This window comes from Pristiophorus japonicus, unplaced genomic scaffold (assembly GCF_044704955.1).
Source record: "Pristiophorus japonicus isolate sPriJap1 unplaced genomic scaffold, sPriJap1.hap1 HAP1_SCAFFOLD_58, whole genome shotgun sequence".
Lineage (NCBI taxonomy): Eukaryota > Metazoa > Chordata > Chondrichthyes > Pristiophoridae > Pristiophorus > Pristiophorus japonicus.
In genome coordinates, this window is record NW_027254488.1 from 3,388,803 (window position 1) to 3,411,990 (window position 23,188).

Consider the following 23,188-nt stretch of genomic DNA (forward strand, 5'->3'; position numbering starts at 1 on the left):
TACAACATGCTGTGGTGCAGAGGGACCTGGGGGTCCTTGTGCATGAATCCCAAAAGGTTAGTTTGCAGGTGCAGCAGGTAATCAGGAAGGCGAATGGAATGTTGGCCTTCATTGCGAGAAGGATGGAGTACAAAAGCAGGGAGTTCCTGCTGCAACTGTATAAGGTATTGCTAAGGCCGCACCTGGAGTACTGCGTGCAGTTTTGGTCACCTTACTTAAGGAAGGATATACTAGCTTTGGAAGGGGTGCAGAGATGATTCACTAGGCTGATTCCAGAAATGAGGGGGTTACCTTATGATGATAGATTGAGTAGACTGGGTCTTTACTCATTGGAGTTCAGAAGGATGAGGGGTGATCATATAGAAACATTTAAAATCATGAAAGGGATAGACAAGATAGAGGTTGAGAGGTTGTTTCCACTGGTAGGGGAGACTAGAACGAGGGGGCACAGCCTCAAAATACGGAGGAGCCAATTTAAAACCGAGTTGAGAAAGAATTTCTTCTACCAGAGGGTTGTGAATCTGTGGAATTCTCTGCCCAAGGAAGCAGTTGAGGCTAGCTCATTGAATGTTTTCAAATCAAAGATAGATAGATTTTTACCAATAAGGGAATTAAGGGTTACGGGGAGAGGGCGGGTAAGTGGAGCTGAGTCCACGACCAGATCAGCCATGATCTTATTGAATGGCGGAGCAGGCTCGAGGGGCTAGATCGTCTACTCCTGTTCCTAATTCTTATGTTCTTATGTTCTTATAACACGGCGATGAGAATTGTACAGTGTACTGCAAGTGTGGTCCAATGAAGATTTGATACCAGTTCAGCAGAACTTCACTTCTTTTCAATACTATCCGTCTTGAATTAACCCTTGGTGCTCCATTTTCTTTTTATGGATGTATCCACGACTTGTCCCCAAACACCGCAAGCTCTGACCTTATTCATTATTCTCATATGTGGTACCTCATCAAAGACTTTTTGGAGATTAAATATACTATATCGACCACATTGCCCTGGTCTACTCTCCCTGTTACTTCTTCAATGAAATCAAAGAAGTTGGTCAAGCAAGACTTTTGCTTTTGAATCCACGCTTGTTAAACATTATTATATTTTTGGTTTATAGATATTCTTCTATTCTCTACTTTAGCAGAGATTCCATTATTTTCCGACCACCGAAGTTCCACTGACTGGTCTTTAGTTCCCCGGACATGTTCTATCTCTCATCTCAAATATAAGTATTACGTTAGCTATCCGCCATTCCTCTGACACTACACATTTTTCAAACTAATCATTAAATATTTGTAATAGTGCTCCTGCTATCTCTTCGCTGAATTATTTTAAAGTATATGGATGTAATCCATCCAGACCAGGGGTTGAATCCTCCTTTCATTTGGTTCGTTCATTTAATATTTCTCCTCTTTCTTTATTGCAGTTATATAATTTCCCATCCATGATTCCACCGTCATGTCCACCTGTCCTGTGTCACTGGTAAATACATAGAAACATAGAAACATAGAAACATAGACATAAAAACATAGAAACATAGAAAATGGGTGCAGGAGCAGGTCATTCAGCCCTTCTAGCCTGCACCGCCATTCAATGAGTTCATGGCTGAACATGAAACTTCAGTATCCCTTCCTGCTTTCTCATCATAACCCTTGATCCCCCGAGTAGTAAGGACTTCATCTAACTCCCTTTTGAATATATTTAGTGAATTGGCCTCAACTACTTTCTGTGGTAGAGAATTCCACAGGTTCACCACTCTCTGGGTGAAGAAGTTTCTCCTCATCTCGGTCCTAAATGGCTTACCCCTTATCCTCAAACTGTGACCCCTGGTTCTGGACTTCCCCAACATTGGGAACATTCTTCCTGTATCTAACCTGTCTAAACCCATCAGAATTTTAAACGTTTCCATGAGGTCCCCTCTCATTCTTCTGAACTCCAGTGAATACAAGCCCAGTTGATCCAGTCTTTCTTCATAGGTCAGTCCCGCCATCCCGGGAATCAGTCTGGTGAATCTTCGCTGCACTCCCTCAATAGCAAGAATGTCCTTCCTCAAGTTAGGAGACCAAAACTGTACACAATACTCCAGGTGTTGCCTCACCAAGGCCCTGTACAACTGTAGCAACACCTCCCTGCCCCTGTATTCAAATCCCCTCGCTATGAAGGCCGACATGCCATTTGCTTTCTTAACCTCCTGCTGTACCTGCATGATAACCTTCAATGACTGATATACCATGACACCCAGGTCTCATTGCACCTTCCCTTTTCCTAATCTGTCACCATTCAGATAATAGTCTGTCTCTCTGTTTTTACCACCAAAGTGGATAACCTCACATTTATCCACATTATACTTCATCTGCCATGCATTTGCCCACTCACCTAACCTATCCAAGTCCTTCTGCAGCCTAATAGCATCCTCCTCGCAGCTCACACTGCCACCCAACTTAGTGTCATCCGAAAATTTGGAGATACTGCATTTAATCCCCTCGTCTAAATCATTAATGTACAATGTAAACAGCTGGGGCCCCAGAATAGAACCTTGCGGCACCCCACTAGTCACTGCCTGCCATTCTGAAAAGTACCCGTTTACTCCTACTCTTTGCTTCCTGTCTGACAACCAGTTCCAAATCCCATGTGCTTTAACTTTGCACGTTAATCTCTTGTGTGGGACCTTGTCGAAAGCCTTCTGAAAGTCCAAATATACCACATCAACTGGTTCTCCTTTGTCCACTTTACTGGAAACATCCTCAAAAAATTCCAGAAGATTTGTCAAGCATGATTTCCCTTTCACAAATCCATGCTGACTTGGACCTATCATGTCATCATTTTCCAGATGCACTGCTATGACATCCTTAATGATTGATTCCATCATTTTACCCACTACTGAGATCAGGCTGTAATTCCCTGTTTTCTCTCTCCCTCCTTTTTTTTAAAGTGGGGTTACATTGGCTACCCTCCACTCCATAGGAACTGATCCAGAGTCAATGGAATGTTGGAAAAGACTGTCAATGCATCCGCTATTTCCAAGGCCACCTCCTTAAGTACTCTGGGATGCAGTCCATCAGGCCCTGCGGATTTATCGGCCTTCAATCCCATCAATTTCCCCAACACAATTTCCCGACTAATAAAGATTTCCCTCAGTTCCCCCTCCTTACTAGACCCTCTGACCCCTTTTATATACAGAGGCAAAGTAATTATTTCATATGTTATGTAATTTTTCCTTCGCTCCATGTGATTTAATCTTGTCCATCGATTTGTGGCCCTATTCCCATCCGACATTCTTTTTTAAATGAATGTGCCTGTCGAAAGTTAGATGAGCGATTATGTTATCGGCCACCAAATAGTGGGAAGGATAAAGAGGTGTAAATTTAGATAAAATGCAGAAAGTTTCAAGATCTGTCGTGATAATGTGGGACTTCAACGTAAACTGGGAAAATAGCCATGCAAAGGGAAAATGCAGGGGAGGATTTCCTGAAATCTGTATTAGAAGCTTCTCCATCAGTATGTTTCCAGCACGATGTGGAAGAAAGCAGTTCTGGATCTCGGAAATGGATTCAGTAGAGCATGTTCTGTGGAGGAGCATTGAGGAAACAGTGATCACAATATCATTAGGCTTAGAGTAGTTATGGAAAAGGAGAAGGTTATCATGTGTGAAAATGCCCAACTGTAGGAGGACTAATTTTATGAGTTGAAAGGGATCCGGCCCAGGTAGATTGAAACCAAAGATTTCTCGGTAAAACAGTAAATGCACATTGGGAGACTTTGAAAATGAGATAGATCGCGTAACGACTAGACACGTTCTCATGCAGGGTGCAGAAATAGCATGATAGCTAGCTACAGCTCGGTGGATGAATGAAGGTCAACTAAAACACAAAAACGGAAGCTTGTGATAAACTTCAGGCTCATATTTCAGTAGAGAACCAAGCAGAATACAGAATGTACAGAGAAGGACTATCAAAGGAGGAGGAAGTAGAATCAGCAGAAAAACAGGATATTCGCCCATAGTACTTATCTGAGGAAGGACACACTTGCCTTGGAGGTGGTGCAACAGAGGTTCAACAGATTGATTCCTGGGATGAGAGGTCTGTCCTATAATGAGAGATTGTGTAGAATATACCAATTCTCTCTGGGGTTTCGAAGAATCGGAGGTGATCTCGTTGAAACGGACAATATTCTGAAGGGGATCGACAGGGTAGATGTTGAGAATCCTGGCTAGCTCAGTCGGTAGAGCATGAGACTCTTAATCTCATGATCGTGGGTTTGAGCCCCATGTTCGTCGATTACAGTTCCTTAAAATTTATGTTGCTTTCACGGGAAAACATCATTAATGAACCCAGTTTCTTCTTTTGCACAATGAAAGAAATGCGAACTGAGGGAGAGTTGATAATTTAATCATCTGTTCTGTGCTCTGCATAAGAACACAAGAACCAGGAGCAGGAGTCAGCCATTTGACCCTTCGAGCCTGCCTTCTTTTGCACTAAAACAAATTATAACCGTGAGTTTAAATTAGCAGTGCGGGATATTTACAGGGCACCTTTCAATGCTTCACAAAACCATTCCTTTCGCTACAGCCACCCGGGATCGTTTCCCGGTTTGGGAAGTAACTTTGATATCACCGTTTGTAATTGAAGTGGAGTAATTTTATTGTGTTAGATGGATATCCCAAAGCACTTCAGAGTAGTGTCAAAACAAATTAGTTTGCAATTAAAAACACTGAATGTCAGGAGTGGGATTTGAACCCTTCCTCCAGAGGAGACTGCGACTTGAACGCAGCGCCTTAGACCGCTCGGCCATCCTGACTGTTCGATGCTTCAGTTATAAGTTATTACTCGGGAAAGTTTCAGACCAGGCGCTTGTTCAATGTTGCTGGAAGGCCCAGTGACCGGGACATCCTCTCCCCGGGGTTTTCCTGAGCCTGTGCTCGGTGCACGGGGAGCTTTGGCCCGGGTCTGATTTAGCTTGCATCCCAGGGATGGACAATAACCCTCTGAGCTCTGGAACTGGGGAAGTGCGAATAATTAATGAGCTGTTTGTGGGTTTCAAATGCAACTGAGATCTGATGGTATAAACCGATAGTGTTGTTTCACAGAATGAAATAAATGCGAACAGGGACAATCGAAATTTCAATAACTGAACTTTAATAATTAGTGAAACTTTAACCCTTGATGAAGTTTTATCCCCGATCTGATTTTACACACTCTGTATTTCAGTAGATTAGTTTTAAAATGTTCATTGCTCATGCGACAATGTATCCCGGACTGCTATTGTTCAATTTTATTGCAGACAAGTTTTTGCTTCACAAATAATGTTTCCGCCCAGGCTCGCAACAGAGACCTTTCGCGTGTGAGGCAAACATGATAACCGCTACACTACGGAAACGGCTGCTTAGCTCAGTGCCCAGAGAGAAGTGTTCAGCAACAAGCTGAAATGCTCAATCCCTCTCTCTGCAAAAAGTTCCATTCACAAAAAATTCTCTGACCTGAACTGCACCAAACAACAATATTCTCCTTTCAAAGTCATTAAACTCCCCAATTTCCACATCTACAAGTTTAAGGACACGGACTGAAAGCGCTTTGCGATCAGAAAATTGCAGGAAACCCCTGTGGTTAATGACAGAGCTTTTGATGGTTGATTTCCGTACACACCTTGTGTTATGTATTTAATTCTTGGCCACCTGTATCACACCCCCACCAGAGGGCCGACCTGTTGGAGTCCCAAGGGATTCCAGCATCTATTGGGAGCACGGTATCTAAGCACTCTGGAGTCTTATTAAAGGAGCTAATGTCACACTTACTCATTGTTCACAGTACTCAGTTTCATTCTTTATTATGAGCGTATCAATTGGCGACGAGACAACGAACAACCACGCGAAAATGCAAGTAACAGTTGGTATAACTTGATAACAGCACAGCTGGCAATGGTTGCGGAATATATTCGTGCAGCCAAAACGCACAATGACAACCTGGAACTGCACGGCACCGAATCCTCGGGGAAAAACAATTAAAGGCTTTGTCCCTGAATGGGCTGCGATCCACAAACCTTGCAGTTAATAGCTGAACGCACTAATCCATTGCACCACAGAGACTGATAGATGCACATATTGCAAGACATCCCTGTGATATCTTCACAGAGCACAGCACACACAGCTTCCTAACATGCAGGCTGCTCTCTCGGAACTCTCCGGAAAGAGCCTGTTCTGTTTAATGATTAACTGTACAGTTGCAGTACACAATACGTCCACATCCACAGTGTGGCGCTACAAGCATTACATGCTTACAGACATGACAATCCCAAACTGGTGTGTCAGTCAGTTAAAGCTTCAGATTGCTCTGACCAGGATGGAACTTGTCCACTCTCAGTTTCTACTTTTCCTAAATAAAGGGTGGGACATTCATTGTGGATGTGTGGAAGCAGTCTGGTCCCGCACACTGCAGACACTTCCATGTCACCACCAACCAGCTCTCCCATAACCGGTGTGATCTATCTTCCAGCCTTCCGGTGCCTTGTCTGTGACGAAGTATTCTGATTGTCCCGAAGCCGGTATCCTTTGTCATCAATAGGGTTTTAAGTTGTTTCGGTAATTTTTACCTGCTGGACAGTCGAGGCACAAATTGTAGAGTGGAAAACTTGCGTGGACCCCGGTTTTCTAGTGGTTGATTTTCCTGGTTGGGTCCGTCGGTCGCGGTGGTCCGGTTGATGCCTGTTACCAAGTCAGTTGGTATTGATGTTCCACTGATTGGTTTTTTGAAGTTCTTTTCTCCGATGGCGTGATGTCTCTTCCTGTGTTATCTCGCCATGTGCTCTCGATCTTGATCTTGTTGTTCCAAAGTAATGGTCAGAAAAATAGGTTGCTCTTGGTACGATAGGCCCCCAGTTATACTCTGAGAGGCTGCTTAATCTTCGTGCCAAATCTAACGTTTCTTTTGTTTAAGTTTTGCTGCCCATTGATTTAAGTGGTCTTCTTTGTATAAGTTTTGGTGGACTAGCTAACTGAGACTTGATTAAATGTTTTAATCTGGTGTTGATAGACTTTGGGATGGTGATACTCCTTATTTATGAACTGATGAACTCTTGTCCATTGTAATAGCACTGCTTTGGCTTCGGGAAATCTGAGCTGAGCCAGATATTTCTATACATGTTGAAAAGGTGTTGGAATGTGGATGCGATATTTGGGTCCTGTGGGTGGGGTGGATAATGTTTCTTCCGTGGTCGATTGTTTAAATGCTAATGTTTTCTGGGAGCCTGACTATGGTTGAAGAGCTCCCCTAGACAAACTGATTAGCTACAATATCCAAACTCTAAATCCCACCCCTCTGTCACTGCAGCTTTTCCCCACAGGCCCAAACATGCCTTTTAAAATCCCAAACTTGGTTAAGAATTGTACCTTTCCTCCATATGCTTTTTAGAATCCCAAACTTTATGTTTAATAGTCCTAAATCGAATTTCCTTTTCAGTGAGTCCAAACACTGGGGGGTTTCCATGAATTTTCGAATCTACATTGGCAGTCCCTCGGAATCGAGGAAGACTTGCTTCCACTCCTAAAGTGAGTTCTTTGGTGGCTGAACAGTCCAATACATTAGCCACAGACCCTATCACAGGTGGGACAGATAGTCGTTGAGGGAACGGATGGGTGGGACAGGTTTGCCGAACGCTCTTTCTGCTGTCTACACTTGATTTCTGCATGCACTCGGCGATGAGACTCGAGGTGCTCAGCCCCCTCTCGGATGCACTTTCTCCAATTAGGGTGGTCTTGGGTCAGGGACTCCTGGGTGTCAGTGGGGATGTTGCACTTTATCAGGGAGGCTTTGAGTGTGTCCTTGTAGAGTTTCTGCTGCCACTTTGGCTCGTTTGCCATGAAGGAGTTCCGAGTAGAGCACTTGCTTTGGGAGTCTCGTGTCTGGCATGAGGACAATGTGGCCTGCCCAGCGGAGCTGATCGAGTGTGGTCAGTGCTTCAAAGCTGGGGATGTTAGCCTGAATAAGGCTGTTGATGTTGGTGCATCTGTCCTCCCAGGGGATTTGTAGGATCTTGTGGAGACATCGTTGGTGATATTTCTTCAGCAACTTGAGGTGTCGACTGTACATGGTCCATGTCTCTGAGCCTTACAGGAGGGCAGGTATTACTACAGCCCTGTAGACCATGAGCCTGGTGGCAGTTTTGAGGGTCTGGTCTTCAAACACTCTTTTCCTCAGGTGGCCGAAGGCTGCACTGGCGCATGGAGGCCGTGTTGAATCTCGTCATCGATGGCTGCTCTTGTTGATAGGAGGCTCCCGAGATATGGGAAGTGGTCCATGGTGTCCAGGGCCGCGCCGTGCATCTTGATGAATGGGGGGTAGTGCTGTGCGGTGAGGACAGGCTGGTGGAGGACCTTTGTCTTACGGATGTTTTGCGTAAGGCCCATGCTTTCATACGCCTCAGTAAATACGTCGACTATATCCTGGAATTCAGCCTCTCTATGTGCGCGGATGCAGGCCTTGGTGAGGCCTCACCTGGAATATTGTGTACAGTTTTGGTCTCCTAATCTGAGGAAGGACATTCTTGCTATTGAGGGAGTGCAGCGAAGGTTCACCAGACTGATTCCCGGGAGGGCAGGACTGACATGTAAAAAAAGACTGGATCAACTAGACTTTTCTTCACTGGGATTTAGAAGAATGAGAAGGGATCGCAGAGAAACATATACAGGTCTGATGGGATTGGACCGGTTAGAGGCAGGAAGTATGTTCCCGATGTTGGGGAAGTCCAGAACCAGGGGTCACAGTCTAAGGACAAGGGGTAAGCCATTTAGGACCGAGATGAGGAGAAACTTCTTCACTCAGAGAATTCTGAAGCTGTGGAATTCTCTACCACAGAAAGTTGTTGAGGCCAATTCGTTTGATACATTCAAAAGGGAGTTAAATGTTGCCATTACTGCTAAAGGTATCAAGGGTATGGAGAGAAAGCAGGAAAGGAGTACTGAGGTGAATGATCAGTCATGATCATATTGAATGGTGGTGCAGGCTCGAAGGGCCGAATGGCCTAATCCTGCACCTGTTTTCTATGTTTTTATGTTTCTATGTTCTATGCAAAGCACAGAAAAAAATGGTTGAACTATCGACTCTGCCTCAGTTGGCATTTCTTTCATTGTGCAAAAGAAGGTGACGGGTTAATTAATGATGCAATCCCGTGAAAGCAACACAAAAGTTGAACAAAAAAACATACGGTGACTGGCAGGTGAGCGCTGCTTCTGACACCCGGTGGGAATGGGCGGGGATTTTAAAGCCCCTTGTATTGTGAAACCTTCATATCGTCAAACATTTCCGATGTGCTGTATCGACCTCGAAGCGCAACGGTAGCGCGTCTGACCCCAGATCAGGTCGAGGTCACTGTTCTTCACGGTAATTCGGGAATTTATATTTTCTTTGCTGTTTGGCAATAACCAGACCCTTGCTCCAAGGTCTGTCTCACTGTTTCCCCGGTGTCAGGCAGAGATACGCCTGCTGCCCTCATTTATTTCATGTGACAGGACACAAAAGTTCAAAATAAATCTGCAGTTGGCCACATATAGCCCTAAATAGTCAGGATGGCCGAGCGGTCCAAGGTTCTGTGTTTAGGTCGCAGTATCGTCTGGAGGTGTGGGTTCACATCACACTTCTGACACTTCCTGCTTTTAATCATGAAGTGAAACTCATTGTTTGACACCACGACCAACGCCTAAAAAGTGGGATTTTGTAGTCCACCTGCTCGCTTAACACTTCCGTCTGACCGGGTGCTGAAAGTGGAGATGTTTCCGCAGTGTAGCGGTTAACACGTTCGCCTCACACGTGAAAGCTCACCAGGCGGGATTATTTTCTGGAGCTTTCTCCTCATGTATGCTCAGGGGCGAGTTTGTTCTCCTGTGAAATGTCATAAGATCATAAGCATGTAAGGATTAGGGGCCAGAGTAGGCCATTCGGCCCCTCGAGCCTGGTCCACCATTCAAGAAGATCCAGGCAGTTCCTCGACAGCAAGTTTAAACATCTGGGGCGGAGCTGTAATCAACGACAAAAAGGTGCATTTTGCAGAAGCCCAGCTAAATCAGTCAGTAGATCATGAGATACTAAATCTCAGGGTCAGAGGTGCGAGCCCACGTTTGGTGATTATTTTTCATCGAATTATATCATCAGAAGTTTACAGCACGGAAGGAGGCCATTTCGGCCCATCGTGACCGTGCCGGCCAATAACAGGCTCTCCAGCCTAATCCCACTTTCCAGCTCTCGGTCCATAACCCTGCAGGTTACGGCACTTCAGGTGCACATCCAAGCACTTTTTAAATGTGGTGAGCGTTTCTGCCTCTCCCACCCTTTCAGGCAGTGAGTTCCAGACCCCCACAACCCTCTGCGTGAAGAAATTTCCCCTCAAATCCCCCCTACACCTTCTACCAATGACTTAAAATTTATGCCGCATGGTTGTTGACCCCTCTGCTAAGGGAAATGGGCCCATTCTGTCCACTATATCAAGGACCCTCATAATTGTATACACTTCAATGATGCCTCCCCTCAGCCCACTTTGTTCCAAGAAAAACAACCCCAGCCTATCCAATCTGTCCTCATAGCTAAGATTCTCCACTCCCGATAACATCCTCGAAATCTCCTCTGTAAGTCTCCAGTGCAATCACAGTCTTCTTCCTGTAAAGTGGTGATGAGAACTGCACGCAGTACTCCAGCTGTGGCCTAACCAGTGTTTTATATTCAAGCATAATCCACCTGCTCTCTTATTCTAGGCCTCGGCTAATAAAGGCCAGCATTCTGTATGTCTTCTTAACCAGCTAATCCACCTTGCCTGCTACCTTAAGGGATCTGTGGACATGCACTCCCAGGTCGCTTTGTTCCTCTACAATTCTCAATGTCCTCCCATTTAATGTTTAATCTCTTTCTATTGTGTCTGTAAGCACTCAAGTAATGACTCCATGAGGCAACGTATTGTACTTGAACTGTGGTGACCTTAGTCAATTTATTGCAGCTCCTGAGTGAGGGTACATTATGGTGAGCTCCGTTTTATGTCGAGTACAGGTGATCCAGAGGTCTCCACCAGTTGCACCCTCTGGTGGTACAGGCATAGTGTATACAGTGTGAAGGTACATCCAGTAGTCTGATGTAACTGTACATTGAGTGTACAGGGAATATACTTATATTATACAGACACAACATCACTCTCCCCTTAGTCTTGTGCCACTGGCCTTTTCATTGTGTGCTCTGGCCCGAGACTTGAGTGCCCAAAGCTCTTGCACCTTGTCTATGCTTTGGCTTGGTTCTCTCCCTGTGGACCCCCAAGTCCTTATTGCCACGACATTGGGAAATGTTCAGCATTGGATGGTTGGAGGTTGCAATGGGGGTTGAGTGGGTTATGGGTGTGATCCATGTGTGTCCATGGCGACATACATCCATTCCCCCCCCGCCCCCCACCCCCCCCCCCCCCCGCCATACATAGACCATGTGTGTGGCTCAACACCTGCAAGTGCAGACCTGTACAGACAGAAAGAATAAAAAAACATCGGATTAGTTACATCACTGTTTGGGTTCTGCAGTAGTGGAACAAGTACATTTTACAGGTAAGATACATATGTGGTGTCATAGTCTTGCCCCTGGGTTGTGTAGGTGCAGGTGGGTGAGGACACTAGTTCCAGAGTAACCAGACTGTGTCCAGGTTGTCTGATGGTGGCGCTGTGTCCCCTGCCAGCTGGGTGGGCTCAGATCGCTCACCTGGCTGAGCCTCAGAGCCTTTGCCGTTGCCTCGTGGTGGGCAGAGCCACAGGAGCGTGTTGCCTCCCTGTCCTCCTTTGAAGGCTGCGGTGTAACCCTGCTGCTCTTCAGCGATAGTGGGAGCCTGGTCATCCCAGGTTCCATTGGGAGGGCAGGAGTGTGCTATCCGCTCGCTCCCAGTACTGGCCCTGGTGGCCAGAGAGGTGGAGCCGATCGGGGGCAGGGTACCGGTAGTGGTGACTTTGCCCTCCGCTGATCACTGGCCCTGCAGCTGGTATGCTTCCTCTGTGTGTGGCCACACTCCCTGGGGTATCACATTGGTCCCGGAGGGGCAGGCTACATGGTCGCTGGACCTGGGTGCTGACGGGAGGTTGCCCTTGGTTTTGTCGGCAGACATGTAAATCGCACGTCATCACTTCGTTTACTCTCACAATACATTGGTTCTGACCGCAATTGCCCGAATTATCATGATTAGTTACATTTACAAACTTGAAATTTTCAGTTTCATCTTTTACATTTGTATCACCATCATCGCTGTATAAAGAGTGGAACTGTCCCTTTAATTATGATAGGTTGCCGGTCTCCTTTAAGTGGCTCTTTCAATCTTTACCCCAATCCGGTTCACCGCTCGGCATCACGTGTTGCTCCCTTGTGGTCTGGCTGCAGCCATCTTGACTTCAGGCCTTTCACCTCGTGGTTCGGACGCCATCTTCTTTCTCTCCATGAGGTAGGCTGCGGTGATCCTTTTCTCCCCAGGTTCTGCCACGGAAGGCAGGAAGTTATCTTCTGCGTGAATTTTCTTCTCTGGAGTCCTGCCACTGGAGCCTGGAAGGTGAGGTCGGGTCGTTTGGGCTGGATCATCTCGCCGTTGGGTTGAGCGGTCTGTGTCGTCGCCTCACAGTCGAGTTGGGCAGTTGGTTTTTCAGGTGTTGTGCTGGATCCAACTTCGGGGCCGAGGAGGACGTCGATCGCTGGAGGTTGGAGCTATTCCCAGCTCCAAGTGATCTTTTTCATCCACCTTCTTCCTAATAGCTTTGGACTATCCCCAGCAACGATCCATAAAGTTAACCTGTGCATCGCGCCGCCATGGGACACCTGGACATCCACGCTGCCAACGACTGGGATGTATCGTTTGTATAGGTGAGCAGTTTCACTTCGATCGGGATTATTTTAGGTCATTCGATTGGATTGTCCCAGAGTTTCTCAAAGGCTGCCTGATTCATCAGTGACTGGCTCGCCCCTGTGTCCACCTCCATCGTGACTGGAACATGGTTTATTTCAACTTCCATTTTCACCGGGGAACTCTTGGTGGTGCAGGTAAACACTCCGTACACCTCATCGTCGCTGGACTCCGGATGATCAGCCAACTCTTCATCGACTCGGTGAGTATGATTTCTCTTGCATATTTGCTGGAGGTGGCCCTTCATGTTACAGCCTTTGCAAGTATAGTCTTTATAGCGGCACTGGTGGGCCCTGTGATTTCCTCCACAGCGCCAGCATGGGGTTGGCCGGTTGGCCCCATGTGGCGGACTCAGGATTGTGGGACTCGGGGTTCTGTTCTCTCTTCCCTGAGAGAGACTGCTCGCAGCAGCCCTGCCTCTAAAAGGCACCTTGCCGGGTTAGAGTCCTGGGGGTGAGACATCCACTTGGAATCGCAGGCCGAGATCATGAACGCCTGGCTCACGTTAATTTACTTCTGCAGGGTGACCGTGGTGTCTGCAGAGAGCAGCCTGTGGAGAAGGCCCTCGTGACCGATTCCAACAACAAAGATGTCCCTTAGTGCTTCGGTGAGGTGATCGCTAAAATCACATGGTGCAGCCAATCGTCTCAGGTCTGCAGCATATTTTGCTATTTCTTGGCCTTCGGATCCACCGGTGGGGAGAGAACCGGTGTCTGGCTGTGAGGATGCGCTCTATAGGTTTGAGCTGTTCCAGTACCATCGTTATGAGCTCCACATATGTTATATTCTTCTCTGGGACTAGCAGGTCCCTGACAAGGCCATAGACGGTGGGCCCACAACTGCTGAGCAGGATAACTCTGCACTTATCAGCCAGCGAGGTCGGGTCGTCTCCCCCCATGTCATTCGCAATAAAGAAGTGTTCGAGCCTTTCCACAAAGGCCTTCCAATCTTTCCCATCGGCGAATTGTTCAAACGTGCCAAGGTTAGCCATTGTCACATGGAAATTCGTATTCTCGTCACCAGTTATTGTGGCTGTTAGCACTCTAGTAATGACTCCACGAGGTAAGGTATTGTACTTGAACTGTGGTGACCTTAGTCCACTTATTGCAGCTCCTGAGTGAAGGTGCAGTACTGTGAGTTCCCTTTTATACCTGGTTACCTGTCGTGTACAGGTGACCCCGAGGTCTCCACCAGTTGCACCCTCTGGTGGTACAAGCATAGTGCATACAGTGTGAAGATACATCCAGTGGTCTTATGTAACTGTACATTGAGTGTACAGGGTGAATACTTATTTTATACATACACAACAAAGATCATCGGTTAATTAATGGTGTTTTCCCGTGAAAGCAGGATAAAATTTAACAATGATTTAATTTCTGCATTTAGAAAGACATGGGTTAATCACTGATAGTCAGCATGGATTTGTTCAGGGAAGGTCTTGTCTGACTCATTGATTGAATTTTTTGAGGAGGTAACCAAGTGGATTGATGAGGGCAGTGCGTATGATGTAGTGTTTCAGGATTTTAGCAAAGCTTTCGCCAAGTTCCCACATGGAAGACTGGTCACAAAAGTAAAAGCCCATGGGACCAGGTCAAAGTGGCAAGTTGGATCCAAAATTGGCTCAGAGGCAGGAAGCAAAGGGTAATGATTGATGGGAGTGTTTGAGACTGGAAGGATGGTTCCAGTGGGGTTCCACAGGGTTCAGTGCTAGGTCCCTGGCTTTTAGTGGCAACATCAATGATCTAAACTTAAATATAGGAGGTATGATTAAAACGTTTTCAGGTGATACTAATTTAATCCAGAGAAGTGTGAGGCTGTGCATTTGGGAAGGGCAAACAAGGAAAGAAACACACATTAAATGGTCCGACATTGAGAAGTGTGGAAGAACAAAGGGACCTTGGAGTGCATGTCCACAGATCCCTGAAGGTAGCAGGCCAGTTGGATAAGGTGGGTAAGAAGACGCACGGAATGCTTACCTTTATTGGCTGAGGCATGGGATAGAAGAGCAGGTTGGTTATGCTTGAAAAGTATAAAACACTGGTTCGGCCACAGCTGGAGTATTGCATGTAGTTCTGGTCACCGTATTACAGGAATTATGTGATTGTACGAGAGGGTACAGTGGAGATTTACGAGGATGTTGCCAGGAGTGGAGAATCTTAGCTATGAGGACAGAGTGGAATTGCTGGGTTTGTTTTCATTGGAACAGAGGAGGCTGAGGGGAGACAACATTGAGATGTATAAAATTATGAGGGGCCTCGATATAGTGGATAGCAGAGGGGTCAACAATCAGGGGGCATATATTTAAAGTAATTGGTAGAAGGTTTAAAGAGGATTTGAAGGTAAAATTCTTCATGCAGAAATTTGTGGGGGTCAGGAACTCGCTGCCTGAAAGAATGGCGGAGGCAGATACCACATGTGAAAAGTATTTGGATGTGCACCTGAAGTGCCGTAACCTGCAGGGTTATGGACCCAGAGCTGGAAAGTGGGATGAAGCTGGATCGCCTCTTGGTGGCCGGGGTGGAAGTGATGGGCCGAAATGGCCTCCTGATGTGCTGAAAACTTCTATCATTCTTTAATTCTATGAAAAATGTAAATGTCCAATGTGGGTGTCGAAACCACGACCCTGAGATTAAAAGTCTTATATTCCACTGACTGAGCTCACCAGGCTTCTGCCAAACATACCGTTCTCTCACTGATTGTAGACAGGCGCCTGTTGGCTCCACCCCAGATGTTTAAACTTGCTGTCGAGGAACTGCCAGGATCTTCTTGAATGGTGGACCAGGCTCGAGGGGCCGAATGGCCTACTCTGCCTCATAATCCTTACATTCTTATGATCTTATGACCTTTCACAGAAGAACAATCTTGCCCCTGAGCATGCATGAGAAGAAAGCTCCAAAAATATTCCCGCCCGGTGAGCTTTTGTGTGTGAGGCGAACGTGTTAACCGCGACACTGCAGAAACATCTCCACTTTCAGCACCAGGTCAGACGGAAATGTTGAACGAGCAGGTGAACTGCTGAATCCTACTTTTAATGAGTTGGTCGTGTCAAACAATGAGTTTCGCTTCATGATTGAAAATAAGAAATGTCAGAAGTGGGACAAGAAACTACGATCTAACCACAGCACCTTAGACCGCTCGGCCATTCTGACTATTGAGTTTTCGCTGTGGCCACCTGCAAGTTTATTTTGAACTTTTGTATTCTGTCACATGAATTAAATGAGGGCAGCAGGCGTATCTCTGCCTGACACCGGGGAAACAGTGAGACAGACCTTGGAGCAAGGGTCTGGTTATTGCCAAACAGCAAAGAAAATATTAATTCTGGAAGAACAATATCCAGAAGAACAGTGACCCCGACATGATTTGAACACGCAACCTTCTGATCTGGAGTCAGACGCGCTACCGTTGCGCCACGAGGTCTACACAATGTGTCTGAGATGTTCCTCTATATGAAGTTTCACAATACAAGGGTCTTTAAAATTCCCGCCCATTCCCACCAGGTCTCAGAAGCAACGCTCACCTGCCAGTCACCGTATGTTTTTTTTCTCAAACTTTTGTGTTGCTTTCATGGAAAAGCATCATTAATTAACCCCTCACCTTCTTTTGCACAATGAAAGAAATGCTAACTGAGGGACAGTCGATACTTCAATCATTTGTCCTGTGCTTTGGGGAACGGGCAGGGAAGTGGACCTGAGTCCATGATCACATCGACCATGATCGTATTAAATGGCGGAGCAGGCTCGAGGGGCGTATGGCCAACTCCTGCTCCTATTTCTTCTGTTATTATGTTCTTATGCATGTTGAGCCATTTTACACACTGTATTGCTGATGCCACCAGGAATCTGGGGCAACTTTTGTCAAATTTAACAGCACCAGTTATTCCTACCATGCACAGAAAATAGAATCAGTCGTGAAGATAAAATCCCATGGTCTCATTTTCAGATTCAACGCAGTAGGATTTCAAATAAAGTGAAAGAATTTTAAAGTGAAAAGATTTGGACGTGTAACTTGTATTTGTGTCTTTAATTAAAATTTATGGCTTCTGAGTCCCATTCATGCCTCTGCTGAATAAGAAAGGAGGGTTTGACGTTGACCAGACTGCACTGCCCCTGATATTTGTGAGCTCATCCTTTATATTCAGTGGTTTCTCACCCTTTGATTGGTTGCAGTGTAGCGGATATCACGTTGGCCTCACACGCGAAAGGTCCCCGGTGGATCTGTTTTCTCCCACTGAAATTTATCTATTTATTGATGAAATAAAGAGTAATCAAGGAATAAGGGAGCCCTTTTGACAGGAGAATAAATCGCAAATAACGACAGCAAATGCTGGAAATCTCAGCAGGTCAGGCAGCATTTGCCAGGAGACGAAACTCGCCTCTAATTGTTCCTCGATAGCAAGTTTAAACATAAAGTTCGTGGCCAGGATTTAACCAGGGATCTGTCACATGTAAAGAAAACGTGATAACCGCTACACTACAGAAACCTCTGGCACAACAACCCCAACAGAGGGGAGCTGACCAGTGAGCTCCCTCTGTGCTGATCGGGAATGTGTTGGCTCACCTGAAACAACTTCTGTCTCACACTGAAAGTTCTCAATCCTTCTCCTCCGCTGCCCTTTTCACAAATGTCACGGATCACCCAGCCAGCGTGTTCACTTCCACATCCTCACAGTGGGGCCACAGAGGCTCCTACTGTCTCCCCGCGATCAGCGAACTCGCCCAGTTTACAAAATTCAACCCGGAACACGTGCCCGGCAAAGGGCAGGAGAAACCAGATAGTCTGTAAGCTCAGTCTATCACAGAAAGTATTGGTATTCATGGTGATTACAGCAATTATTAATCGTCTCACAGACCGCAATTATTTTTATGCGATGAATTGATCGACAATTGAAACCAGGGGTTAGTGCCCAGATCTTAACCCCTCGACCACCAGGGAACAGTTATGATATATGTAGATATATTTATGTATATTAATATATGAAGCTGAATATCAACGGCTAGCTGCCTAGACCTCATGGTGCAACGGAAGTGCGTCTAACTTTGAGTGAGAGAAATTGTTCCACAGTGACAGCCATTTCATCTTTTGTTCCCTTTTAAACACTAGAAACTGAGACAGGGGGAATAAATAGAGAAATAAAAGCACAGGGATATAGACAAGAGGAAGAGAGAAGGGGAAATATACTGTCACCACCCAGAACTAATGCAGAAACTCCTCCACTGCGCTCGGGGTGGCCACCCACAGCCTGGATACACTAACGGGAGAACACCAGCGGCAGGTCGGGGCCATAAAAGGAACGGCGAGCGGCCCTGGGAGCAGCTTGGAGGTCCCGGGAGACTTCTCCAGAGAGCAGCGCGAGCTGGTGCAGGAGGGCCGCGGCAGTGAAGAGTGACGTCATCAATGTCCAGGACGGTGATTGGAGCGTGGGCAGATACAGCAGGAACGGTGAGATCGGGGCGAAGGAGCGGCGAGAGACTGTAGAGGGATGTGATAAGGGCCCAGGGGAGGCATGAGTTTGGGGGCCAGGGGCCCAGGGGCAGCACGGGCCAGCCCACACTGCGATATGTGTGTGCACTAGTTCCGTGCAGCAGAGCTGGTCTCCATCGTCCTGGTTAACACTTGCCACTGGACCAAGACCAAGCTCTGTCAAGCCCGTGTGATGGCTGGGGTGCTACGGCCACGACACGAAGAAACATCCACGAACAGATATCTTCCACCCTACGGGATGTCGTTCGGGTCCATCATTGAAACACCTGTGAACTGATCCTTTTTCGTCGTGGAAGCAAGTCATCCTCGTTTCGAGGCACCGCCTATGATGATGATGATGGATACATTAACGTCCCAACAGCTCATTGACTGCAGGAGTGAGACCGTGCGGCGCTTCAGAAGACATGTCGAAAAGGCAAAGTCACTGATTCCGTCTCATGTGCTCCTCTGATCAAGAATAGCAATATGCACTAAATATGCTTCAATAATGGTTACATCTTATCTCCACAATTGCTGAGCAGTTGGCTTGTTGGTCTAGTGGTATGATTGTTGCTGTGGGGTTGTTACTTTAAATTTTGCGCAAGATCCTGTGTTCAAATCCCAGACCAGCCTTGCATTTGCATTGAAACTTTGCAAATAAGTACTTGCATTTCTGCAGTGTCTGTCAGAAACTCCTGATGCCCCAAAGTGCTTCAGAGCTGTTGAGTTGCCTTTGAAGTGTTGTCACGTGAGGAAAGATGTGCCCAAATCACCACACAAGCACCTCAACTCTTTGCAAAGGAGTTCAATGAATCAAAAAAGTTTACAGCACAGAAGGAGGCTTTTTCAGCCCATCGTGTCCGCGTCGGCCAACAAGAGGCTATCCAGCCCAATCCCACTTTGCAGCTCTCGGTCCATGACCCTGCAGGTTACGGCACTTCAGGTGCACATCCAAGCACTTTTTAAATGTGGTGAGCGTTTCTGCCTCTACCACCGTTTCAGGCAGTGAGTTCCAGATCCCCACAACCCTCTGGGTGAAGAAATTTCCCCTCTAAACTTTCTGCCAATTATGTTAAATTCATGCCTCCTAGTTGTTGACCCCTTTGCTAAGGGAAATAGTCCCTTTCTATCCACTATATCTAGACCCCTCATAATTTTATACACCTCAATGAGGTCTCCCCTCAGGCTCTGTTCCATGGAAAATAAACCCAGCCTATCTAATCTGTCCACATGGCTAAGATTCTCCACTCCCGGCAACATCCTCGTAAATCTCCTCTGTACCCTCTTCAGTGCAATCATGTCCTTCCTGTAATATGGCGACCAGAACTGCACGCAGTACTCCAGCTGTGACCAAACCTGCCCCACCGACCACATCTCTTGTATTCTATGCGTCGGCTAATAAAGGCAAGCATTCCATATTTCTTCTCAACCACCTTAGCTACCTGGCCTGCTACTTTCAGTGATCTGTGGACATGCACTCGCTGGATTCTGGGATGGACCCAGCAGATTGGAAAACTGCAAATGTAATGCCTCTATTTAAAAAAGGAGGCAGACAGAAAGCAGGAAACTATATACCAGTTAGCCTAACGTCTGTGATTGGGAAAATATTGGAATCCATTATTAAAGAAGCAGTAGCATGACATAAAAACATCGAAACATAGAAAATAGGTGCAGGAGTAGGCCATTCGGCCCTTCGAGCCTGCACCACCATTCAATAAGATCATGGCTGATCATTCACCTCACTACCCCTTTCCTGCTTTATCTCCATACCCCTTGATCCCTTTAGCCATAAGGGCCACATCTAACTCCCTCTTGAATATATCTAACGAACTGGCATCAACAACTCTCTGCGGCAGAGAATTCCACAGATAAACAACTCTCTGAATGAAGAAGTTTCTCCTCATCTCAGTCCTAAATGGCTTACCCCTTATCCCTTAGACTCTGACCCCTGGTTCTGGAGTTCTCCAACATCGGGACCTGTCCAGTCTCGTCAGAATTTTATATGTTTCTATGAGATCCCCTCTCATTCTTCTAAACTCCAGTGATCTCTCGATCCCTTGATTCCCCGAGACCCCAAAAATCTATCCAACGCAGCCTTGAATATATTCAGAGAATCAGCATCTCTGTCATAAATGGCCGACCCCTTAACCTGAGACAGTGCCCCCTGGTTCTCGACACTCCAGCCCAGGGGAAACAACATCTCAGCATCTACCCTGTCAATCCACTTCAGAATATTGTCCACTTCAATGAGATCAGATCTCTTTCTTCTAAAGTCAGCTGGTGAGAAACCAGGCTAGCTCAGTTGGTAGAGCATGCGACTTTTAATCTCAGGGTTGTGGGTTTGAGCCCCACGTTGGGGAATTAATTTATGTGGCTTTCACGGAAAAACATAATTAATGAACCCATGATCTTCTTTTGCACGATGAAAAAAATGCGAACTGAGAGTTGATAATTTCATCAAATAATGAAAGCAGCGCCTTAGACCGGTCGGCCATCCTGACTGTTGGATGATTCAGTTACAAGTTATTACTCTGGAACGTTTCAGACTGGGCGCTTGTTCAGGGCTGTTGGAAGGCCCAGTGACCGGGATATCCTCTCCCCCGGGTTTTTCCTGAGCCTGTGCTTGGTGTATGGGGAACTTTGGCCCGGGTCCGAGGTAGCTTGAATCCAGGGATGGACAATAACCCTCTGAGCTCTGGAACTGGGGAAGAGCGAATAATTAATGATTTGTTTGCGGGTTTAGATCTGCTGGTATAAACCGATCTTGTTGTTTCACAGAATGAATGAAATGCTAACAGGGACAGTTGACATTTCAATAACTGAACTTTAATAATTCATGAAACTTTAATCCTTGATGAAGTTAGATCCACAATCTGATTTTTTACACAATCTGTATTTGAGGAGTGATTTTAAATGTTCATTGTTCATGCAACAATGTAGCCAAAACAGCTTTTATTCAATTTTATTGCACACAAATTTTTGTTTGAGAAATAATGTTTCTGCCCAGGCTTGAACCGGGAACTTTTCACGTGTGAGGGAAATGTGATAACCTCAACATGACAGAAATTGCTGCTTAGCTCAGTGCCCAGAGAGAAGTGTTCAGCATCAAGCTGAAATGCTCAAACCCTCTCTCTGCATAAAGTTCCTTTCACAAACATTTCTCGGACCAGAACTGCACCAAACAACAATGTTCTCCTTTCAAAGTCATTAAACTCCCCAATTTCCACGTCTGCAATTTTAAGGACAAGGACTGAAAGCGCTTTGCGATCAGAAAATTGCAGGAAACCCCTGTGGTTAATGACAGGGCTTTTGATGGTTGATTTCTGTACACACCTTGTGTTATGTATTTAACCCTTGACAACCTGTATCACACCACCACCAGAGGGCCTACCTGTTGGAGTCCCAAGGGATTTCAGCATCAATTGGCGACGAGACAATGAGCAACCACGCAAAAATGCAAGGAACAGTTGGTATCCTGGAGAAATTATCAGAAGTGGACGATTGCGAAGCCTTCGTGGAGCGACTCGACCAATACTTCGTGGCCAGTGAGCTGGAAGGGGACGAGAACGCTGCCAAACGAAGGGCGATCCTCCTTACCGTCTGTGGGGCAATAGCCTATGGCCTCATGAAGAATCTTCTTGCTCTGGTGACACCAACAACTAAATCCTATGAAGAATTGTGTACGCTGGTCCGGGAGTACCTAAATCCTAAAGAAAGCGTTCTAATGGCGAGAAATCGGTTCTACACGTGCCAACGGTCGGAGGGCCAGGAAGTGGCAAACAATGTCGTCGAATTAAGGCGCCTCGCAGGACATTGCAAATTTGAGGGATTCCGAGAACAAATGCTGAAAGACTTTTTTGTGCTTGGCATTGGCCTTGAGGTAATCCTTCGCAAACTGTTGACTGTTGAAACTCAGAATGTGAGCAAAGTTATAACGATAGCCCAGGCAATTTCCACCAGTTTCTTTAAACCCAAAAACATAATTTATTTCGAATGGACTGGATGGAGGAACATGATTCATGTAAATTTTAAAAAATCATTTTACATGAACTGAATGTTCATAAAAGTATTGGAGGAGGAACTCACTGGACAACAGCACAGCTGGCGATGTTTGCAGAATATATTCGTGCAGCAAAAACGCACAATGACAACCTGGAACTGTGCGGCACCGAATCCTCGGGGAAAAAATATTGAAAGGTTTCGTCTCTGGGTGGGCTCGAACCACCAACATTTGGGTTAATAGCCAAAAGCACTAACCCATTGCCCCACAGAGACGTTTATTGCAATAGATCCCAAACCAGGGTGTCAGTCAGTTAAAGCTTCAGATTGCTCTGACCGGGATGGAACTTGTCCAATCTCAGTTGTACTTTTCCCAAATAAATGGAGGGACATTTATTGTGGATGTGTGGAAGCAGTCTGGTCCCGCACATTGCAGACACTTCCATGTCACCACCAACCAGCTCTCCCACAACCGGTGTGATCTACCTTCCAGCCTTCCGGTGCCTTGTCTGTGAAGAAGTATTCTGATTGTCCCTTAGCCGGCATTTGGTTTTAATTCCTTTTCAGCTCCTGATTGCGGATATTTCTGTGATTAAAACCGAACAAAGTGCTTACAGAGACAGTTGGATTCACCGTTCCTTTGCTTGGTGAACTTTCAAAGATTGAAAGTGATGCACATCAACCCCAAACCTCGTCACCTACTCACTCACCGCTACACGCTGCTCCCGTGAGATGGAAGTCCAGTTGCTGTTTCAAGCTTGAATGCAGGTACAAGCAGAACTCATTCAAAGAAAGTCCAAGTCCCTGAGGCACCTGATTATTTGCACCGAACTCCTTC

The 23,188-nt window shown here is 46.1% G+C and overlaps 3 non-coding genes across 3 annotated transcripts; 1 reads left to right on the plus strand and 2 right to left on the minus strand.

The window, feature by feature from the left end:
* Positions 1–4,712: 4,712 nt before the first annotated feature.
* On the minus strand, positions 4,713–4,794 carry trnal-caa (transfer RNA leucine (anticodon CAA)). The gene has a single exon. It is a non-coding gene; the product is annotated as a tRNA-Leu (tRNA).
* An 11,442-nt stretch (positions 4,795–16,236) lies between these two features.
* trnaw-cca (transfer RNA tryptophan (anticodon CCA)) lies at positions 16,237–16,308 on the minus strand. The gene has a single exon. It is a non-coding gene; the product is annotated as a tRNA-Trp (tRNA).
* A 4,330-nt stretch (positions 16,309–20,638) lies between these two features.
* trnak-uuu (transfer RNA lysine (anticodon UUU)) lies at positions 20,639–20,712 on the plus strand. The gene has a single exon. It is a non-coding gene; the product is annotated as a tRNA-Lys (tRNA).
* Positions 20,713–23,188: the final 2,476 nt, after the last annotated feature.